Source organism: Numida meleagris, chromosome 4 (assembly GCF_002078875.1).
Source record: "Numida meleagris isolate 19003 breed g44 Domestic line chromosome 4, NumMel1.0, whole genome shotgun sequence".
NCBI classification, from domain to species: Eukaryota; Metazoa; Chordata; class Aves; order Galliformes; family Numididae; genus Numida; species Numida meleagris.
The window spans coordinates 5442866-5465774 of record NC_034412.1 but is presented as its reverse complement, the minus strand read 5'-3'; the positions used below and the strand labels follow the sequence as shown (position 1 = coordinate 5465774).

Below are 22909 nucleotides of genomic sequence, written 5' to 3'. Positions count from 1 at the left end.
ATCAGCCAATTCTATTTTCAGATGATGCACTGTACCAATGGTTGTGACAGATCTACTTACAGAATGCAGAAGGCACTCAGCATCATAACTCTCTCCTTTAACAGACCAAGCTGTTGCATCCCTTTTTTATGTCAATCATTCTCTTGCACTGGTATTCTCAGAGATCTCTGAATAAGAGAATCCACCAGTATTTTAATAGCATTCCATGATACAGCCCACTATCCTAGCCAGAGGCACAGTACATTTTACCTTTATAAATGATCCCAGAGGTTCCTATTTCCTGCTCACAGGTAGTTCCTTCATACTGTAGATGCCTTTCAATGGTTCCCACAGCAATAGTCAGTAGTAACAGGATGATTACAATATTCTGTAAGTCCCTACTGTAATCCTTTACTTGTTATAGTCATGAAGTATGCATCTACAGCAGTTTTTTTTACCCCCCCTTAGTTACTCCTCCAAGTATTAATGCAAGAAATAGTCTCTGTGGAAGAGTTTACATGGATTTGTTCCTACTTAAACAGCTCTAAAACCAAGTTATTTAAAGCAATTCACTGGAAGGAAAATGTGTTTTTAAATGTGCCCAAGTAGGGTTGTTCAAAGAAAAAAAGACAATAAGAGTGACATACACACCCAAACTGAACAAAGGAATACTGAAACTAATTTAGAAAGCAATACAGTGCAAACCCCCATCCTTAGTTTCACCCAGCATGATGTTTGTGATTCAGAAATGGAAATCTGTTAGCACACACTTAAAAAATGCACGTTTAATAATGTGATGCTTCGATGCAGCCCACACTTCCCATCTATGAATTCCTCCGAGACATCGCAGCCAGACTGTCCTTTTCTCCACAGTTAGCATGACCAGTGGCTCTCAAATTTCACATTAAGAGACGTATAGGAAAATTAATGACTTTAAAAAAAGATGAAAAAATCATTGGTAAATGTCAGATTTACTGTTCGCAACGGCTGTCAAACTGATCGTAGAGAACTAATTATGACAGTAGAGAGGATGCATCCAAAGGTGTTGAAGGAGCTGACTCCTGTCATCAAGAGATCGCCCTTCATCAGCGCTGCAAAGTTGTGGTGGCTCAAGGTCTCAAGGACTTGAAGAAGCATTATATCCCTCCTTAAAAGGGACAGTTATGGAAATCCAGGCAATGTTAGATCATTCAGCCATACCTCAGTCCATCTTGCAAAAGCGCAACATGCTTAAACAAGCAACTCTTATCTGCACTTGGATACAAATCCATGTTACACAAATACACAAGAAAACAGAGAAATAAAGCTCCAAAGGACATAATTCCACACCTTCACTGATGTTAAAACACACCTGACATCAGGTGTAATATAACCTGGTATACTTCAGAAGAGCTAGAAACACTAATTTCCCCTAAACAATCTGGAAGAAAATAGTATCTTCAAAGTTTAAAATTTACTTGAAGCCCCACACACAAACACCATCTGCTCTTTGCAAAAGGTATAACACTTGAAACAACATTTTTTTCCTCTTCCCCTTAAAACATGCCATCATGAAGAGAATAATTTTATTTATATAAGGAGCCCACAAAATGAAGTTCCATAAAAAACAGGAACATATGGCCAAATAATTCTGAATAGCACTTAGCATATTCATTTGTAACATAAGAACCATAATGGTAGATAAATACACCCAAGCCTACTTGGAAATTGCTGATATAAAGGTGGTTTTCTTAAAATAATAATTTTTTTTTTTTTTAAGAATTTCTCACCCATCACTCTACCCAGACACTTCTCATTTTGGTTTTGAAAGAGTCAACCCTTCTAAACCCCAAATTCATCCTATACCAGCTGACAACACACATTACACCTAAGTCAATGCTTTAAGGTTCCTTCCTTGCCTAAAATTTCTTTATTTAAGGTAATTACAAAGACAGATCTTGCAATAAATTTAGGCCACCTCTAACATAGATGTCACTACATAGTGGATAAGGTCAGGCCTATGTAGAGCTCCTTAGAACATAAAATGCTAAAATATATACTCAAGATGAGAAATAATGTAAAAATAAAAACAGAACTGAAATAAAATATGAATACACATACTACTGCCTGCAACTAGTAAAGACAAACAGCACATGGGCAAACACCTCTGCCTTGCATATGCACTCACACAGGATTTTCTGTCAAAGTACTCCTTTTTATTTTCTCTGTAGTACTTCATATCTCTATCTTGCACTGGTTTCTATGCTATTAACCACTTTCCACTGCACAGTTTCTTATTAGTAAGTGACTTAGCATTTGGTGACTCTGTCACCTTCAGATTCTCAAAACTCCTTTCAAATATTGCCTTGCTCTAATTTGTTGCAGTAATACAACCAGTCCTTACTGCATACACGAGTTGGTGAACCAGATCATGCTCTCCTAATCAAACTTCTGGCCGCTGCTTCCATGTCCTCAGGGTTTTATGCAAAAAAGACTAGTCTTACTGAATGATGTGGGTTGGCTTGGGTCCTTTTCATTTATTTTGACAATGCTCTTATTGTATTCAAAGCTCATTCCTGAGATCTTCTCCCACAAGCTGTAGTCCATACAGGATAGAAATCTTATCTGACTTGCACTTCAGTTCTTCCTGCCAAACTTCAGCATCAAAAGGAGGTTTCACTATTCTGATTTACAATTCTTTTATTTCTCCCTATGCTGTCTACAATACAACTAAGCCAAAGACCTGAAAGTATCCTCTACTAAAGGCATGTAAAACTGAACACACTGAAAACCACAGAACATTCCTGCCAGTCCTTCACTGCAGGAGCTAATGCATTATAACACAGATATTCCTGAATTCTCTGCTGGATCTGCAAATCCCTCCCTGCAATAATTTCCTCCCCACACACAGCAGGCTCGTCTGCGATCCAGCCTGTTGTACTCAGCAGCTTTCTAAAGCAGCCGGAGCGCTCTCTTCTATGAGAATGACTCCATGACAGCTCAATTTTTTATTTCACATTTCTTTCAGATTCTAGACTTCAACCATCATTATATCCATTGTACTTCCAAGCTTTTAAAGAATCATAGCACCGGGCATGTTCATCTACCACTAGCCAACATCCAGGACTGACTAATGCAGAACTGAGTGCAGAGAGATCTTTCCTTTGCTGAAGGATTTCATTGCAGACATGATTTAGTGGTGTTCAATCTGCAGTAGAGACTTCTTAAACAAGTAGGTCCACTGTCTCCATTTACTTTAGACATTTTAATTATTGAGTTATTAGCTCTGTTTTGAGAGGAACAGTAACCTATGCTAATAAAGAACATATATAAATATATGAATGTATGTATTTAAATACAGATTCATGTATTAAAACATGCAAAGGCTGCTACAGTGATCTGCTCTGACTTCTGTAAGACACAGTCATAGGCCCCCAGATAATTACTGTTTAGGTAGATCTTAAAGGAAAAATACCACCTTAGATTTAAAATTTCCTATTGGTGAATACCTCACCATAATCTGCAGTAACTTATCTTCATTGCTGAAGATGCTTTTCTTACTTCTACTGTCAATGCACCTGGCTTGTTTCAACCAATGGATCTTGTTATACCGTCCTTTTCTGCTTTATCATAGAATTTCTGTTCACGATGCATGCACTTAAACATTTCTATCAAAGCTCCCCTTGTCTTTCTCTTTGATAATATTTAACATACTGAGCTCTTGGAATTTCTCCCTCTGGAACTATTTTCAGCCTTTCTTCACTCTTGCAGTTCTTCCCTGAATTCTTTTGACTTTAACATCCACCTTGAAGTCTAAACACCTAAAGTTGACAAAGGATCCTTAGAGTGATCTCATTAATGTCAAATAGAGAGATGCTGTAGGTTTTCTGCTCAGTTTCATACAGCTTGGATATTCAGTCCCTCTCCCTCTCTCAAGATCTCCCATAAATTAATCCTATTTACATGGAAACTAGCAAACTGAGAATCTTAAAAACAAAAGAGAACAATGGAGCAAACCCAACAATCCTGCCAATCCAACCTCAATTTCTTTCCCCACACGCATATGTATGGATGGCATTTCCCTTTCATTTTCAAGCAGAAACCACAGAATAACGCTGATGGCCGACTCCTGGGGCTTTGTGTAAGGGAGGAATGCTGAACTTCGGAGCGTAGACCCCAGAGCTAACTAATCTGAGTTAAAAGCAAAACCTCGTGAATAAAGTCAGGATGTTGACTTCAAACCAAGCAGTAAACTAATAACAGTATATCCTCACGTTTATTAATCTCTGGCTTCTGTACATATTCTGTGCTGCTCACATTCTGACTAAACTGCAAGCACATTTATACAAGAAACCATAACAAACAGTTTATGAAACCATCTGGTTACTTTTTGACTTCAGGTATTCAAGTTTTCATTGCTTCTTTTCCAAGATCCAGATGACCAACAGATCCCCAATAGATGGCTCACAGAAGTGCTCTCCTGCACTTGGCCTGAGGTGTGAGAGCTTGACTCTGTTTTTGCTTTACAGGAACCATACAGACACTGGACAACGAAAGCGACCTCTCCTAGCTCCCTGCACAGCGATGCCAGCCAAGCGCTCTCAACTGACGTAAGCACCAGGTCTGTATTAGAGGCACAACAAAGTCTCCAAGACTCTCTTTGTAGAGAGTTTCATTACAACTAACTGTAAAAACATGTCACAAAGTTTCTGAAAAGAGGATACATAGTTACCTCGCTACTACGACAATTTTCCCACGCAATTCTAACAATTCAACTCTTGATCGCCTGGGCAATGCAGCTAGCGCACATGGAAACATTAAAGAAAATTAAAGGGAGGGGAAGACATCGTTTCTTCCTGTTAAACATTAGTGTTTTGATACGATTTTTTTCCCTGCTCACATGATCTAGAAATCTAAAGTTTTAAAATCTGAAAGAAGTACTAATTTTATAATAAACAAACAAAAATCCCCCTCCATATAGAACCCATTAAAAAAAAAAACCAGAGAAGTCCCCATGAGAACAAAGTGCTTACTGAGTGCTCCAGAAACCTTAAATTCCTCCTGGGTTAAACAGACAGAATAAGAGGAGAAAGATTATGCTTGGAAAAATTTGATTCAAAGACATTTGGTTTACAAAAGAACAAACAAAAGCTTCAGGAATTTGTATCAACATCCAAACAAAAGTGTGCTCCTAAAGCCTCATATATGGAAAGCTCTAGAAATTCCACTGCAATCACTTCAATAATAATTTAATGATAGAAAGGATACATAACCACAGACACTTTCCCAAACAGCATTCTGAGCTACTGAAATACAATCAGAACGTCTCCAAGCACATAATTCCCTCCCCCACTGACCCTCCACTGTCTTTAAAGCAGTGCTTGATTTCAGCCCTAAACTGCACCAAACTGTGTGATGAAGAAGCTTTGCTGCAGAAAATGGTAGCCAACATAACAGCCTTATGAACTAACCTGCAGCGCGCATCCCACGGAAGCGTGAGCGCCAAGATTTGTATCTATGAAGCCTATTTCCTCATACTAACATGAGAGAAGCATGGAGCACCTCCTGCTAATTGGCAGTCCATACACAGAGCACTCCTTGCTGGATTGCCAACTGCTTATGGAGACAGTATGAGCATAAAGTTGGTCCACTTTGTACAAGGCAATCTAGTACAAGGTTTCACATGTAATATTAGAACAAATACAACTCACATTCTTGACAGTGCAGTTACCAGCTTATGATGTGACACATCGAGCCAGGAAATAAGCAAAAATTAATAAAGCAAGCCCCAGAACACTAATACTTCCAGTAACTCACACAGAAGTCAACCTCCAATGAAAACAAGAACAGGACCACTGCTCCATCACACTGCAGGGGGGGAAAAAACCAAAAGAAAGGCCAACAACTTTACTCCCGCAAGAGATAAACATTCAGTATCTGTTCTGTATTCCACAAGTAGAGGTAACTACAGATTTCAATGTGATTAATTACACCCATCCTCAGGCAAGCGCTGTGACGCTTGATTTACAAAACAGCAAATCAAAGAGGGATCTGCACAGGCATGCGACTCGCAGGGATCCCAGTTCTCTGTGACACTGTACATTCAGAGCCATCTATCAATGACTTCCTCATATTACATTGCATGATCCTGATAAACAGATTGCACATGTGTGTTTATATACATATGTGCATAAACACCAAATAAAACATCATAGTAGGGAAAAAAACAGACTAAGCACTGATTCCGTGAAAAAGTATATTCTAACCACACACAAAAAAAAGATACCTTAACCAGCCAAAGAACATTTAAAGTAGGAGCTCCACAGCTAAAGAAAAGTTTTGAGCTTCTAAACGATGCCTATTTGAACAGACTAACTAAAATGAACATCTACAGCGCACACTCCCTGGAGGGTTACATGTGCACCACTCTTTGGAAAGAAATTTGTTTATTATGGTGGAAAAATACACAACGCTTTAAAGGTCTATTCTCTTCTACTCCATACACGTGCCTAGAGGTTATTTAAGAAGGGGAAAAAATAATGCTGGTATGTACTACATTAAGCGATAAGGTAAAACACTGGCTACAGAGGTTAACAGAGTGGGAAGTCATATGATACGGCATGACTATCTGAGAGCTGCTACCAAAAGAAGCGTGCAGCTAGTGACATTCATATGAACCACTTTCTTTAATATTTAAAAAAATATAGATAATTCTGGCATTTTTTTTACTACTGAACCCCTTTTTCTGCTTTAGATACATGCTCTGGACCAACCTCCTCAAAGCTAACAAAAAAGCCTCCTATTAGCACAAGCAGAAATGCTGCATCATTATAGAGCAAACTGGCCTGGTTAGTCTCAGCTAACATCTTCCACAACAAGAGTTGCTCTATAATGTTTATACTTTAAGGTTGAGAAATAAAATTCAGAGGTTTAGGTAGACAATAAAACGGCTGAAACTTCAAGAAAATGATTTCTGCAGGATTTTTTTTTGTTGTTTTAAATAAATATATCCTGTGTATAGCTCAGCAGATTTTTAAAAAATTACACCTGTGGAAAACTGCAAAAAATCTGCTACAAAAGATCATTCTTTGTCTTGTTTCAAGTGATTAACTCTCATCTTCATGGTAATTATCATATAGTTCAGACACTTGCTGGGAATGCAACCCAAGACTGAAAATCAGAAGGCACTCCTTAGACTTCATTTTGTCATCCTGGAGATAAATGCTGGATTAACTGATTCATTGGGACTTGTATAGAGAGCACTTTAGATTAAGATTCTAAAAATACATATAGCATTGCTTGATATACAGGATGCTGGCACCGCTAGCATTCCTAACGCTTTCCATATGCTAACCACCGAACAAGTAAATTTGCCTGTAAACGCAAGAACTATGTATCAAGTAATAAATAAGGCAACATGATACAGGCTGTTCATATTAGGAGAGAATCTAAATTCTTTATATGTTCCCCAAATATTTTTGTCTAGATGACTCAGCATTGGGAATTCCCGCTGAAGTCAGCAGGATGGCTCAGCACTGCTCACAAGTGTCAGATCCACTTTAACTACAGTTTTGAGGCCATCTCCATGAACTCAAGCTTACCATACAGAACCCTACGGGAGCCAAGAGCTGCACACAGATGGAGAAACCAAGGCACTGCAGAACTGCCAGTACTGTTATTCTAATATAGAATTGCCATGGTTGAGAAAGATCCCCAGGTCCAACCCCAACCCATGCCCACGTCCCTCAGGGCCACATCCCCACAGCTCTGAACGCTTCCAGGGACGGCGCCTGCAGCACTCCCTGGGCAGCCTGTGCCAATGCACCGCTCTTTCTGAGAAGAAATTCCTCCTAATACCCAGCCTGATTGAAACCAGTGAAATTACTCACTGAGATAACCTAAGCACACACGGCACCGTGCGCGAAACGAAGGACGGGGAAGCACACCGTGGTGCCGCTCATTGTTTTGATGGCTTCCAGAAAGTTTTCAAGCTGCTGCACAGCCCTGGCTCGCTGTTTTCTGGTTGGTTTCTAGTGTTTACAACCTCGAGGAGCCAACACACGTTAAGCTCCTAACTCGGGCAGAGACCACGCTTGCACCTCATTCCCCCGCGCAGCTTCGTGAGCACACAAACGCAGGCAGCCCCGCGCAGGGACCGCGAGCCGCACGAGCGCGGCCGTTGGTTCCCGCCGCCCCACAGCGGGGCTCACCTCGGCGCCGCGCGGAGCCCTCCGAGCAGCTTCTCCACCTAGCTCCGAGCGAGTGCCCCCAGCACCCTCGCTTGAACGGAGCTACTCTCCTCCCACTGAAGTTCTCCCGGGGCTGACAGCCGCGCTCCGCAGCCCGACCGCCTTCCGGCGCTGCGGGTGGGGGGATGCCGCTCCCAATGGAGCGGCGACCCGCGCCCCAGCAGCCCGCCCTCCCCCCCCTCCTCCTCCCGCCGCCGTTACCTGCCCGCCGGCTGCCCCGCCGCCGTACGGCTGCCCCGCGCTGGCCGAGGGAGGTTTTCAGCAGCCGTAAAGCGGGCAGCGCGCTCTCCCCGCGCGGCGCGGCCGAGGCAGGGGCCCGGCCTCGCGGCTGGGTCGCGAGGCGCCCCCCGGCCGGAGCCGCGAGGCGAAACCGGCTCCAGGTGGGAGCACTGCGGCTCGCTGCTGTGTGGGCCGCCCCTGGGAGCGGGGGCCCAGGCCCGGGGAACGAGAGGAAGCAAAAGCGTAGGAAAGTTTCTGCTGGAACATGACAAGTTGCAGGTGCCCGTGTCCAAGCTGCAGAGCCTGCAAGTGTTGCTCCTGCAGGGTCACACCGTTTTCCCTGTCTCAGGATATAGAATGCAACACTGGACAAATAGAGCCGTGTCCCACCCGTGCTGTGATGAGCTGTGTTGATAGGTTGTGATGTGTTTCTGAACGTGGGATGTGGTAACATGCCCTGAGCCCAAAGACACAGCCAGCCAGGACCCCCATGTGTGAGGCAGGCACACACGGGAGATGCACAGTACCAGCAGATCGAGCAGCACAATGGCCAGGGGTTGGTTTGGGGAGCCTGGCATGGTTTCCCCATGCACAGGACTGTAGGTGTTTGATCTGCAGTAATTATATCACGCTCACAAAGCCTCTTCATGTCCATAGGTAAACTCCGATCTTCAGCACAGCCCCTTTACAATACTGTCTCCTCATAAAAAGGAGTTACTTCAATACAGATTAATGACTTAGTTCTGCTTGGGAGCATTTTGCTGTTTGTTCTCGCCTAAATCTACCATTTGTCCTGTAATCCAGGATACTGCTATCCAAGCTCCAGAGCTCAGCTGTCCTCAAAGGCAGGAGAGCTAACAGCCTGTTAAATTTCACTGTCTGCAGTCAGAGTTTGTATTGTTTACCCTAAGAGAATTAGCAATAGAAATGTTCATTTTATAAAGGGAAAACATGTCAAGCAGCATTTCCCTGAATGACACTTATGACATATCCCCACCCACGAAGAGAAGAAAAACCCTCAGAGTTCAGAAGTTTTTCCTACTGAATACTAAAAGAGCTACTGTTAAAGAAAAGAAAAACAAAAAGAAAACAAAGAAGGGGGGGGAGGGAGAAAGCATCTTAACAACTACTGCAGAGAAGGTAAAAACAGTCTTTCAGAAGTCTCCCATGCATATGGGCATATGGTATGCATACTAGCAAGAAAAAAAAACAGATTTCAGGTGTTTATAGCAGAAGTAGCTTCTGCTAATAAAGTATTTATAGGAAAGTCTGATTGGACTACTATAGCTCTGAAAGCAATTTCAGAAAGCACAGAGCAATGCAAATCACTGAGGAGCAGGTGAACTAATATACAATCCTCACTAATAAAGCAGTTTTTCCAACATTAAGCAGAAGTAAAATAACTGCAACTTTGCAACTTGAGTTTTACCTGTCTTGTCCTAAGGACCAGAAATCTATCAAGCATTTAAGAGAACAAACAAATTTGCACAGTGCCTAATTCTTCAGTTTATATTTACTATTTTCTCCAGTATGATGTTACTCTGCTCCTTCCTACATCCTTCTCTCTTCTAAGACACCGACAGGTTACATACGCACATATATGTATACATACTGACTTTGTTAGTCACACCCTAAGCACAGACTTCACTGTGCCATATAGCTTAAGATAATTGTTCCCACTCTGTCTGAAAGTCTGAGACTTTAGAACTGAGTTTCCACTACTACAGTGACCCTTTTCCCACTTCAGCTCTGAACCAATTCTAGGCAGCGCAGAGTACGGCACCAGTGTGAGCTAACACTGCAACAAGAAGTTGTTCCTTACACCAACTCAGTATGCCAGCTCTTGGTTCACACTGCTTTCACACCAGGGTCCAAAACCAACAGGCAATCAGGTAATCACTGCTGGGAATCTGATGCTTTCGCTGCCTCTTACTCAAATATTGATAGACAGGCCTCTTAATTGCTTTAAGCAACAGCAGAAAGTCACTCCAATCTGAAGGTTCATTACACTTTTCCCCAAAACCAGCAGGTGAGCTCAGCTGCCCAAATCCTTGTCTTCCTGCTGCTACACTAACAGCTTCTCCATTCCTCCAACATTCTTGCCCAGGATTGCCTTGATTACAGGCAGTGGGAGAAGAAAGTATTTTCTTTCTGTAGTACAGAGGTGCAGCCAAAAGGGAGGAAATTGAGCCTGCTGGCAAGGAAATGAACATTTTTTATTAATGAATCAGGAATGCACACTCCAGAAGTGAATCACAAAGTGGCAAGTGATGCCCCAGCATCACAGAAAACAGAAATAGATTCGTGCTATGAATTAAAACAAACAGAAACCTCTAGACAACTACAGTCTACAAAAACTTGAAGTGACATTACTAGCAAAGGACATGCAAGATAGTCAAATATTAACTTAAACCTTCCAATAATCTTTGCCAGAAGAAAGTAACGCTTAATAATGGCACACGCATACAGCACTCAAGTATGTACATGCATCTTTGCATATGAAATGAATCTTAGGTAATTTGGAAATGTTTATGGAACACGGAAAAGTTCAGTGTTAAGCTTAAGGACTTCACCGATTAAAAATATTAGTCAGTCCTGAGATCCTGTATTAGACAAAAGGAGACTTCGTGATTTACAAAAAAAGCTAAGATGAAAGAGATTTTTGGTATACTTTAAACTCCTAAATTTAAACTGTTGTTCACAAACAAGCTTGTTTACGTTCTATAAAGTGAAGGTGGTTAGATTATGTTGTGTTGGTCGTGGTGTTTTTCTTTGGCCTTTTTAAAAGCAGCCTGCTAAGTGACTCAGCTCCGGTAGTTACATGCAGCTCAAGTGCCATCTCGTGGCTGCATTACAAGAAGCCTTCTCGGGTCACATTAGAAGCAGAAGTACCAATATAAACATCTCATTCATAAAGTAGTTCAGCTTACTAACAATAAGAAAATCTATGCAGTTCACAAGTTTATGGACTGACTGTGGAAGCAGACGTTCTCATGCCCTTGCTTGGATCAGCGTAGCTGGTAGGACAGTTCCTTTCTGCTGCAGGACGAGGGCACTGAAACCAATTCTGAAGGTGGAAAAGCGAGCTGCGGTCCTGCCCCTTACCATCCACTCCTGAAGCATTTAATCAGGGAAGCTACTGAGACCAACACAACTGTAGCTATGCTTGGAATGCTATATTTCTTTCTTACCTACACTTAAATAAAGATGACCCACCTGTGTAAACAGGAGCTTAGATACTATTAAAACATCCGCCAAATATAGTGAGAAGGTCAAAAACTTGATTTTTGTGCTCAGTCTCTGCTTTTTACACTAAGGAATTAATTAGACATATCTATTTTACAAAACTAATCTGTGATTCAGCAAGAAAATTAATAAAAAGTACGGACAGCACAGCTGCCAAGAGCAACCATTTTAGACATGCAACCTTGGAATTGAACTTTTAAACAAAGAATTTAGGCAGGTACACTACAAAGCCACAAAAGCCGAGTGTTCTCTGCCTGTGAAGTCTACTAGCAGGAATAGTTTCTAAAGGATTAAGATATTACGTGTATCACACTAACGTGCTAGAGTTCTTTATTATGCGTATGTAATCCTAAGCACCGAAAACCTGCCTCCTGCTTTTTTAATTATTTAAAGAATAATCACGTCACTGGTGGGTTTTAGAAGGTGTTTGTGAATTGAAACAGAAAATGAGACTGCAAAACCTGAGCCTTAATCCTCCAATTTAATTTCCTTTAATCTTGCTCATAGAATATAACCTCTTTTCTAGCTATCCAGTTTTCCAAAGCCCAGCTGTTTCAGATCCTCTTATGCCTTTTTTACCATGAGATACACGCATTGCCCTTCTCCAGGCAGACCTCCCCCCTGCCCAGGTTTCTCCCCCTCATGTTCAACACACCATTTGGCTTCTAACCTAGGATGGCTAACACAATAAAACTAGAAAAGGAATGGTAGACACAGCATTGGAAGTGGTCATTTGGCAACCTGCAGGGCTCACGCTTGCAGCAAATACTTGAAGCGCAGGTAGGGTAGCTAACACAACATTAAGGCTAAATAAAAAAACAATTTAAATTCACCCCCATTGAGGTTTGAAGCTGGGATAGGTAATTTGTTCCAAATGGAAGAGGAACACTACAGGCTTTAGTGCTCTAGGCTTTTCTGGGTCTCGATCATTTAACTCATCGTGGGGTTTCTTCACTCAACCTGACCTCCAGTTGTTTTTGAACACAAAAGATAACTTAAAGGGACTGCGGGGAGAAGAGAAAGGAGAAAAACCCTACTTATGTAATTGGTTTATTCTATCAGTAACCACATTATGGTCAGTACTAAGCAAGAAAAGATACTGAAGCAAAACAGCAGTTTAAATAAATATAAACTTAAGTCTCCATATTCTACACTAAACCAAAATATTTTATTTAAAAGCAACATCCCTAGCAAGATGAGGGAGAGCCTAAAAAGTGGCTTAGACGTATTCCATTTAGTGTGATAAAAGACAAAGACCCACATATCTTGCAACGTGTAATTTACTTCAAAGGACAGTAGCTTATAGCCTATGATTTTAATGATTGTTCTAAAACCGATCGTTTTGTGAAGTACCAAATAAAGAGCAGTTAAACTAAATATTATCCTCTTACCCTTCCAGAGAACAGTAATTCATTTAAGCCATTCAGATAAAGGTAGTTCTGAGGGTTAGTTGTAGATTTGAAAGCTTGTTCATAGTTATTTGAGCTCCAAGACCTTGGTCTTACTTTGACTAGTTCACTACCTCTAAAACTGCTCATGAGCTTTAAAGTCATATATATATATATAGTACTTTGATTAAAATAACCAAGTCTGCTACAGGGCTCAATTTTGATTTCACACATACCAGTACGTGTTGAATTGAGACAAACTTAAGACACAAAGGATAATCTTAATGTTTTATCACTCAAAATAATGATCTTGCCAGCACTCATATTAGTGGGAAAAACATACATAGCCTTTACCCAAAAAATGCTATACCTGCCCTTGCAGAATTAAATGAAGAACTGACATCCGAGAGAGCTCTCAATCACAGGGGACTCATTTGCTCTTTACTCATTCTGTATCAACTTGAAAGAGAGAAACATTTAACAGAGACTTTTCCCCAGACATGCATTGTTTTTACTAATATTTTCACACTGTGGTATAGCAATCCTGTCCAACATCTCACAGCAAGCATCATCTTGAACGTAAAATATATACTATGCCAGCAGAAGAAATGGTCTGTTTTGCTATCTACTAGACATATCAGTGGGTAGCAGGAAAGAATGTCAGATATGCTCATCAGTCATAAATAATTATAGATCCCTATCATCATTGTTTTTCTCCACAATCATCTTATCTCTGACAAGATGTAAAAAGAAGCCTAAAATGTATGGGAAGGATTCATGCCAGCAAGCTGGCTAGTGTGGTAATAAGAGAAAAATGAAAATGTGTTGTCCAGGTGTTTTTGCTGTTACTTATGTATAGAAATGAGCATTTTTTTTTAACCAAATGAATGTCAAACAAGCTTCTGGAGACATTTATACATTTGCTTCTTCAGGGTTTCGTGTACTCTTCAAGAAGACTCCTGACAGTGTTTTCTTAGCATAGTTCATGACTGTTTTTCATAACTCTTCAAACAGCTAAAAACAAATATTCCAGTAAGTCCTAACGAGTGAAAGCTTTACTTAGTGATCAATCAGGAGTGTCTCTGGAGCCTATAATACAGGTAACACAGCACTTCCCTAAAGAGGTATGTAATTAACTATATGAATGAAATGACCATATACAATATCTCAGCAGTGAAGTTATTACTTGGAAAAAAAATATATATCACAAGATATTCTAAAACAAAGAGGGAAGGTATAAGTTTTAGGAAGACTCCTGCTGAATATTCAGAATATTAGCACAAGAGCCATGCTAGTATTAGAAGGGGAAAGTATTAAGAGATAATCTATAGAAAGAAACCAAACAGGTTATCATAAAAATTCTGGGGCGCTTGGATTGCTTGGACAAGTTGCAGAAACGTAAGAATTTAATCTCTTTCTATTTAAGACCAACTGCGATGGCCATATGCTGTTCTGTATTTGTTGTGCATTTTGTTTGTCCCACTAGAATATAAGCTCTTTCAGGCAGGGCCCGCCTGTTTGCTTGGCACAAACTCCCCTGTTATACAATACTGGGTACACACAAGTAGGGGTTATACTTATTATGTTAATCCTCTCTGTAAAGCACGCTAATTAAAATAAAAAAAACATGATAAAGCAGTGTTAAAGTTTTCACTTAAATCAACAGAATCAAGGACATTTTTAACTCACCAGAGGACTGGTGTGAAAAATGAAATATCATTTGCAAAAACATAAGAGAGCAAAACTCCATTTCAACTGCAGCAATAGACCTAGACTCAGACCCCAGCGAGACTGCTGGGAAACAGCACCTCAAGCCATTAGTCCTCCTATTGACAGGAACAGAGCCTGTCCATACCGCTCTGAACATAAACATACATATCTGGCATACGGCTTGCATCGCCAGTTCTTGATGCAACTTGCTTTCACTACAGATCCAAATGAAGATAACACGTCAACAACTATTTTCATTCCAAGACCTTGTAGCTTTCACAGATCCACAGAGAAGCATTATCTGCTGCATGGAGAGACCAGCACACTGAACTCCAGTTTCTTCCTTGCACCTCCTCTGAATCACGTTGCAGAAGCTTGCACATACCTTACCCTATTGTTGTTAGAAGGCCCGAGCCTGCTATAATTCAGACCCAAGTATTTAAAAATTGATGAGGATACCAGATTTCTGTACCCTCTTTGCTGTTTCTATTATCTTTCCAGCCAACATCACCTGTGCTGTACCCTCAGCAGAGCAGGCTCTGTTATACAGCAGTCCTCTATGAGCATTCATCATGAAACCTCCTTTTAAAGCTGTACCCAGTTTAGTGATCAAGGTGAACCCCCTGATAGCTTAAAATAAAATAAACACAGTGCATTAATGGATTTTATTTGCATTGAGGTAAGAAAACTACATAGGCTACAGGAATGAAAGGCTGTAGTGAACTGCCCGATTTCAAAGGTAGCTTTGGGTGACGGGCATGGGCTGGAGTATGTCTGCTAATACTCTATCACAGCTACAGCTTTACAGGAGAAACATTTACATGAGCAAGTACAAAAATCCTTGCAATAAAGTTTGTTCTATAATTTGGTAGCTGGCATTCCTTCACTGTTTTCCCGACATATGCCCAAGCAAACTCTAACAAAGGAAGTAAATATTATGATGACTGAAAGATAACCGCAAACCTAAGAAGACAATAACATTTTATCAAAATCATACCAGCTTCTATTATTGCTCTCCATTTATTGAATATAGCTAAAGTCATGCCAATAAAAAAAATCCAGATTAAAGTGGATAAATTGGGGGTGGGGGAGGAGGGCTGTTTGTCCAGAGCTTAGGCTTTCTTTAAAGTACAGCCTGTACCCGATTTACTTGTCCTAATGCAGACCAGAGAAAAGAATATGTTATTAAACCTTTTAATTTCCAACACACTTCTGTGATTGCAATTTAAATGAAAACACATGACTCCGAATCCCACTTGATCTCTTTGCACTAGTTCTGGCAGTGCACAGGCTTTAATTCTAATCAGGATAAACAAATCCATAGCTGAGATTGGTAAAGAGAAACACACGCCAGTTTTATGAGAAAAATCTTGCTTTTCTTTTTTGTTAAATGCTGGGTAAAGGGTGAAGTACTGAGCAGTGACTTCAAACACTAAAGTGAATGAAATTAGAAAAAGAATGGAAATACTGGGAAGCAGAAGGGATCCAGAATAGATCTGAGAGAGGTTGCATTGCTTCAGTGCCTCTTATCAGATAGCAGAAAGGGTGGTTTAGTGCTTTCATTGATTCTCATTTCGGTCGGTATTATCTTGGGATATTAACAGTTTTACTCCCTGTAGCCAAAGCTTTGAGATCTAAGGGTGATTAAATTAGCTTTTAAGCAAAACATAACATGCAGGGTGCTAAGACGGTAAACTAAGTAGAAAAAAATGACCTTTGCAGACTGCAGACGCCATCATATAGATAGCCTGTTACACGTTCATCCCAAGCAGCAGTGCGTGGAGCAAGACAATTCAGCTCCGAATGGTCAGGTTTTTTGATAGGAGGTAGTGTAACTGGATATTTCCAAGGAAAAAATAAATGCTTTCAAAGCATAATAGAAATTTGAGTTCATCAGTGAAAGATAGCGAATGGCTTATCAACAAGGTTGTCATGGCTGAAAATGAAAAGATTCATTTAAGTAGTTAAAAAAGAATGTCTTACAGAACTAGTAGGAGAAAGCAGCAAGGACAACAAATGTCACATTAAAGCAGATATATTTGCTGGTGGGTCATTTAAATTGTGCCTGAAGGATAATCCCAGCAAGATAGGTATTTGAACTTCGTTTAGCAGCATCCCTAGCTGAGATAAGGAGGTCTAATCACTTTATTAGACCAACAATGTCATTAGAGGAGAAATTGGGAAGAAGCAGCTATATTTTTTTTTTAAATAAGATTTAGCAGAATAACTTCAGCAGCGAACTTGAAGCAGCGAATATTTAAAACTCTATCAGAAAGACCAACTTCATGGTATGCCAAAACGCTGGCTGTGCAACAGACCAAGAGTAGCATTGTTGTTGCCTATAAAAATTAAGAAAAACATAAACATAACACACATTAAGTTCTTATGTTTTAAGAATGGCAGACTATATCCAATTTCCTTTTACACACTAAACATTTTAGAACAATATGCTCTTCATTTCTAAACATCTTCACTCCTTTGTAAGTAGTATATAGAATTCAGATAACGCTGTAGGACTCAAGCAGTTGGTTTGACCTCGTCTTTCACACAGAGCTCCCGCAACCATCACCAGCAGAGTCTGGGGCATGGGTAGCAGTTTCTTGCAGTTATCACTTGCAGGGATATTCTGTTAGAGGATAACTGTTGCTAACAGATAGCTGTACTCATTAACTCAGATTAAGTTTTTATATTGTTCCTTAGCCTCTAGAAATGCACAATGTTTATAAACTGAGCAAATAGAGGAGAAGTTAAATACTAGTCTTCAACAGATTGATAAAACTTGTTGTAGTTTTTACCTGTTCCTGGATGGTCTCATATCAAGTTTCTTAGATCTCATTGTCATTTTTTTTTTGACAAACTAGATTTGCATTTAATAGTATACTCAGAGGAACAAGAAACTTCCATAGTTTGCAGCTTAGATAGATCTAGAGATAACTCCATGACAGTACAAAGAGAAAAGAATTCAGTGCCAAGGTGAGAAGGTTGACATGCACGGTGCCCAATTTTCACCTACTACTACACTATACTACTGGTATAATATTCTTCAGCAGCCAGGACTATGATTCTTAAGATCAAAAGGATAAGAGGTCAAAGCCATTCTACAGACTGCCTGACTGCTTAAAATGGACTATTTGAAAAGCATCACCATTATTTGTGATGGTTTATCACTTAAAATAGACTCACATCAGTAGGTCCCCATTAAGAGCTGGTAGCTGCTCCTTTGGGTCCCCCTCTTCTTGTTCTTCATAGACTTGGAAGAGAAACATCCTTAGGAAAATATTTTCATTTTCCAACACTTCCTGCTCTAAAGTCATGCCCTGCATCAAAACAAACTGGAGCATGAATTAAGCCTTTTAAGGTATGGCTTTCACCAACTACCAGCCCACAAATATTTAAAATCCAGGAGATCTCTACTTACAGGGGCAAGTGCAACACTTGCATTTCTAGAATCAGGAAGTCAGTGCTCTTCAGATGTTATAAGTACAGACAAGGTGCAAATTACACCAAGATACCAACAAGGGTAAATCAATATCAGTCGAAGAGCCTCTTTGTCTTGTCTCACTATAACCAGCTGTGCTGAGGCCAAGCACTTACAAGCTCTTAAACACACACTGTTAGCAGTGATATGTGCACATATCTGAAAAACAAAGAAACAAGGCTTCATAGCCTGTTGATTTTACCTCCTCACACTTCTCTATCTGAAGATACAGTCAGTTTACAGACAAACATGGACAATCAGCTGTTTTATAACTAGCATTAACACAGAAGGAGAAGCAGGTTAGATCACAAGCAACTGCCCTTCCTTTCCAATTAACACTTTACTTTTTACTTCCAGTTTGCCTTACACACTTCCAATTCACTTTCCAATCAGCATCATTCACTGCTGAGAACAGACATGGTACATCTATAGTAGAGGTTATGTATATTATAACACATGCTGTATCTGGATAGGTTAAAAATAAACATGGTTTACAACTTGTTCTTGACAGTAAGGGTTAAGAAGAGGATGTCTGACTTACTTTCCTACAGCATACTGAGAATAATATTTTGGAAATACTTTAAGAAGTAGTTTACATGAACTAGGTCTGATTTTTAAGAAAGCAACCACATCGTCTTGTGCCTACTACATCTCTCCTTTCTGTCTACTGCTAAGAGCAGCATCTTCCCTGGAAGGCCAAAAGAAAACATTCCCCAGGCTCTTGGACTATAGTTTCCTATGTCTGCTGCTATACCCTTATGAGTCAAAGGGTATTTGCACAAATGCACAAATATTTTTTATCCAAAACTATTAGATTATGAACCCAAACTTCTGTCTGCCTTACAGTAAGTGAGGCAAGGAGGGGGGTAAGACTAGCAACATTTAAGATGGGATGTTTAATTTAGAAAAGCTATTTAAAAAATTGCTAAAAGCATCTTATATCCTTGGAACTGAAATTTGGGTGTTTCACATTCAGTTTTGGCCCAGGCTCCCTATTCTGTGCATCAGAGGATCACAACATGACACAGACTGGAAAGGACTGAGAAGTATGCAGTCCACTCTCCTGCTCCAAGCAGGGTCAGCTCTGCAGTCAGACCATGTTGCTCAGAGCTTTACTCAGTCAGGTTTCAATAATCTCCACAGATTAAACTTGTACAACCTCTCTGGCCATACTCTACTCAAACAGCCTAATGAGGAGAACATTTTTCCCTTACAGCAAACCTAAACCTCTTTTATTCTGGTTTACAGCCATTGCTTCTCAACCTCTTGTCACGCACTGCTGTAAAGAGCTTGTCTCTGCCTGTTCAGTAACCTCCTGAAAGGCTCTGGGAGGCTGCTGCCAGGTCCTCCATGAAGCCAAGTGAATCACAGTTTCCCTGTATGCAGGCACTGCAGCATACCCTGGGAGCTATGGTTCTATTTTATGAGATGCAGTTCTGTGTGTCCAAATTATGACTTCCAAGAGAAACTGCAGCAGTTTTTCCCAGAAACCAAATAGGTCAGGCTTTTTTTTTTTTTTGCCAGTGAAACAACCGCTCCCCAAAAATTATTTTGACCAAACAAAATAAAGCAGTAATGCAATGCTAGAACTGTTATAATCACCTCATTTTTATCCCAGTATCTCAACTGTAGGACTACTCTCTAAGAACCACCACGTATGAAAATAGAGCAGTAAATCCCTGGTAGCATTTATCCAAATACGCAAAAGACATATTCCATACAGAAGTTTAACAACACAAATAGAGAAGGTCTGACTTAGAAAATCCAGTTTGCCTTACTTGTTATTTAACAAACACCTTCTACTAAAATCTTACAGTTTGTTGACAGCAATCTGAAATGTGTTAAAGTAGGATACACATACAGAATGCCTTATTTACTAAAGCAGAATTATTTTTGGAAAAGTTGAATGTAGAACAAGCTACATCTTGCTCCAGTTTACAGCTGAGCATCCTGTTTACATGCTGATGTCTGTGTTTGTTTTTTGGATACAGGAAGCAATGCTGAAAGACTTCAAATAATTCTGCCTCACACTGCCTATCAAGTTATTCCACTTCCATAGGAAACAATGGCTTGGGGTCAAGTTAGCTCATGCAGAGAAATGTGACAAAGCAGAGTTGTCTCACTGCTCTAAGACAATGCCATTTTAACAGCTTTGATACAAGGATTTTCTTTGCCAGGCTTCTTTCTCCTTTCTGTGCCTCTGAAATACATATGATTTCCTTCTGGCTCTTTTTTGCTCAGAATATTGTTCAAATTATTCTTCCTTTTATCTAAACCCTATCCTACTCCTCCTTCTACAGGAGGAAGTGCTAATATTTTCACAAGATTTGCTCTCTGTCTTCAAGCGGCACAGTCTTCACAAATCACTCTCAACTATGGAGCTATACAGAGCAATATTTTTTACATTAAGGAATAATATATGCAAGAATATAACATATACCTTGAAATACAGAATGCATGGTCATATAGAGGGTTAAGAAGAGAGAGCCAGAACAGTTTTCCATATGAATCTCTGTACAAGTGCCAGCTGGATTTTGCAGCCCTATGCTCAGCAAAGCACAGTAAAAACAAGAATGCAGTTAGTATTCTTAGAGTGCTCTGAAGAAGAACAGGAAGAGGCAAAAAAATAGTCTTGCTCTGTACCAGAAAGAAGGGCTGGAAAGTCGAAAAGGAAAATTCAAGCTCCATCCTCTGCAACACACAATCAACATCACTCTTAGACACTCTCATGCATTACAGTGGCACCAAAGGTAGTAAGTTGTACATGACAGAAAGGAAATACTGAAGGGATGCTGTTACAATATATCCCCCCTCTCCTCTAGCTCTACATGCCCTCCAGAAGTACACATTGCTTCCAGGACACCGAAACTACAATTTGCTGAAACTCTGCCCAAGAAGAGATCCACTGTGCATGCTTTCCTGTATCTTGGGATATATTAATGATTTAAAGCAATACACCCATTCAAACAACTGGACTCAACTTGGTCTTTCAATTTTTAATTTAACAGCTGACTTACTCTACCTTCAGAGCAGAGCTAAGCAGCATGAGGTTGGCCCAACCACAGAGAGCCCTGGAACACAGGTGGTGCTGGGGCGAGGCAGAGGCTGTGATGACTCCCTAATACTTCAAACATGGCTTCAAGAGCAACGAAAATGAAGGAGGTCCAGGACAAAATATGGCATGACAGCACCATCCTGCTTCTTCTACAATTGCTTGCCTAACTCTGCAAATAAACACCTATTTGTACCTCTACGCTTGCATATCCCAAATCATTACTCGTATCAGGAGCACTGTAAAGTGTTATAGCAGAGCACACAGTGAAAATCCTGCAAGCTCCAAGGTTATATAGAAGGGAAAACACGATCACTTTTTTCACCTCAGGGGCAAAATTGGAGTTCACATGTGTGATGGACTGAATAATGCTTCATCACAAGAGCCAATTTTCTTCCAACTCCCTGCAGCTCTTAAAACATAGATCTTATTTTTTGTTCTTGATTTACTAAATGGCTTTTCACTCTATCACACCTTAAAAAAATAAAAATAAATGATAAATACAGAATATCATGATTTACCCAGCTCTACAGAAACTAGCTGTTTTTAGGAAGGAGTACTGTTCTCACTTGAGAAGTTTATACAGATATATAAAAAAGTTACGTTACTCCCCCTCTTCCACAAGCGGAGAAGTACTATTTCCTCAGTGAAAATAAAATCAAGAACAAAATGCTAAGTAGTTAATAATATGGAAGTTACCTAAAAAAAAAAAAAAAAAAAACACACTCTGTGACTTCTAATGCACGAAAAGCCCTAGGGTAGCTTCATCTCATGTAGCTTAAATCTGAGCACCAATTATTACAAAAGCATTACAGAAGAAAAAACAACAACAACAAAAAGAGATCGAGTAGAAAAGCATATAGTGTAAGCTTGGAATCAATGAAGATAAATAGCCGTATAACTTAAGGAAGTAAGCACTCAGGTATTTTTCTAATGCATAGGACTTGGTTAGATACATACATACACATGCATACTATTTTTTACAGGACATTTCTTCCTGCATTGAAAAACTTTCCTTCTTTGGACTCATAATTACCTTACCCTGCTACAGAAAACAGCCATCTCTGCAAGCATGGCAGCCCTGTGCTGCCCAATGCACGTCCCACACAGCGCACTGCCAGACAGCCCAGCACAGGGGGGTAGAACCCCACAGCCCCAAAGCCTGCATTCTGGAATATTAGTAGAAAAACCATACAAACGTTGCCTACCTTGTCCTTAAACCTGCCCAACATCCACCTTCACTCTAATGAGATCCTCCCTGCTTGAAGATAGCTAGGTCACCTCACTCTGTTATACCCCCTCAGTGAGCTCCATGCACAGCTGAACAACATCACCACCACACAGCTGCAGCCTCGTTATCCTCTGCCCACCTCCTCACTCCCACAGCTGTGGTGTTGCCCTCGCTTTCTGGAAGTTTCTCCCCAGTTTTTCTCCCTGTGGAGCTAGCACATTCCTTTCTGCTGCTTCCAGGCTGTGACTGCTGAGCCTCAGGGACTCAAACAAACCCTTTCTACCTCAGCACCTCAGTGCTGTTCTTGAACTCCTGGTCAGGCTCCCACTGCAGTCACCTGAGGGGAGCCAGTGACACCTTGGGCTCCCAGGGGCCCGA

The 22909-nt window shown here is 40.4% G+C and overlaps 1 protein-coding gene across 5 annotated transcripts in view; it reads right to left on the bottom strand.

Annotated features, from left to right (window-relative positions):
- Positions 1 to 22559, bottom strand: part of NAALADL2 (N-acetylated alpha-linked acidic dipeptidase like 2) — a 410961-nt gene extending 388402 nt beyond the window's left edge. For 2 of the 5 annotated variants that reach the window (XM_021395574.1, XM_021395572.1), the window contains exon 1: positions 8169 to 8316. The gene's annotated coding sequence lies outside the window, so the exon portion shown is untranslated. Of the gene's footprint in view, positions 1 to 8168; positions 8317 to 8408; positions 8445 to 22508 lie in introns of those variants that run through there. The other 3 variants (XM_021395573.1, XM_021395570.1, XM_021395571.1) reach the window with 3 other exon arrangements.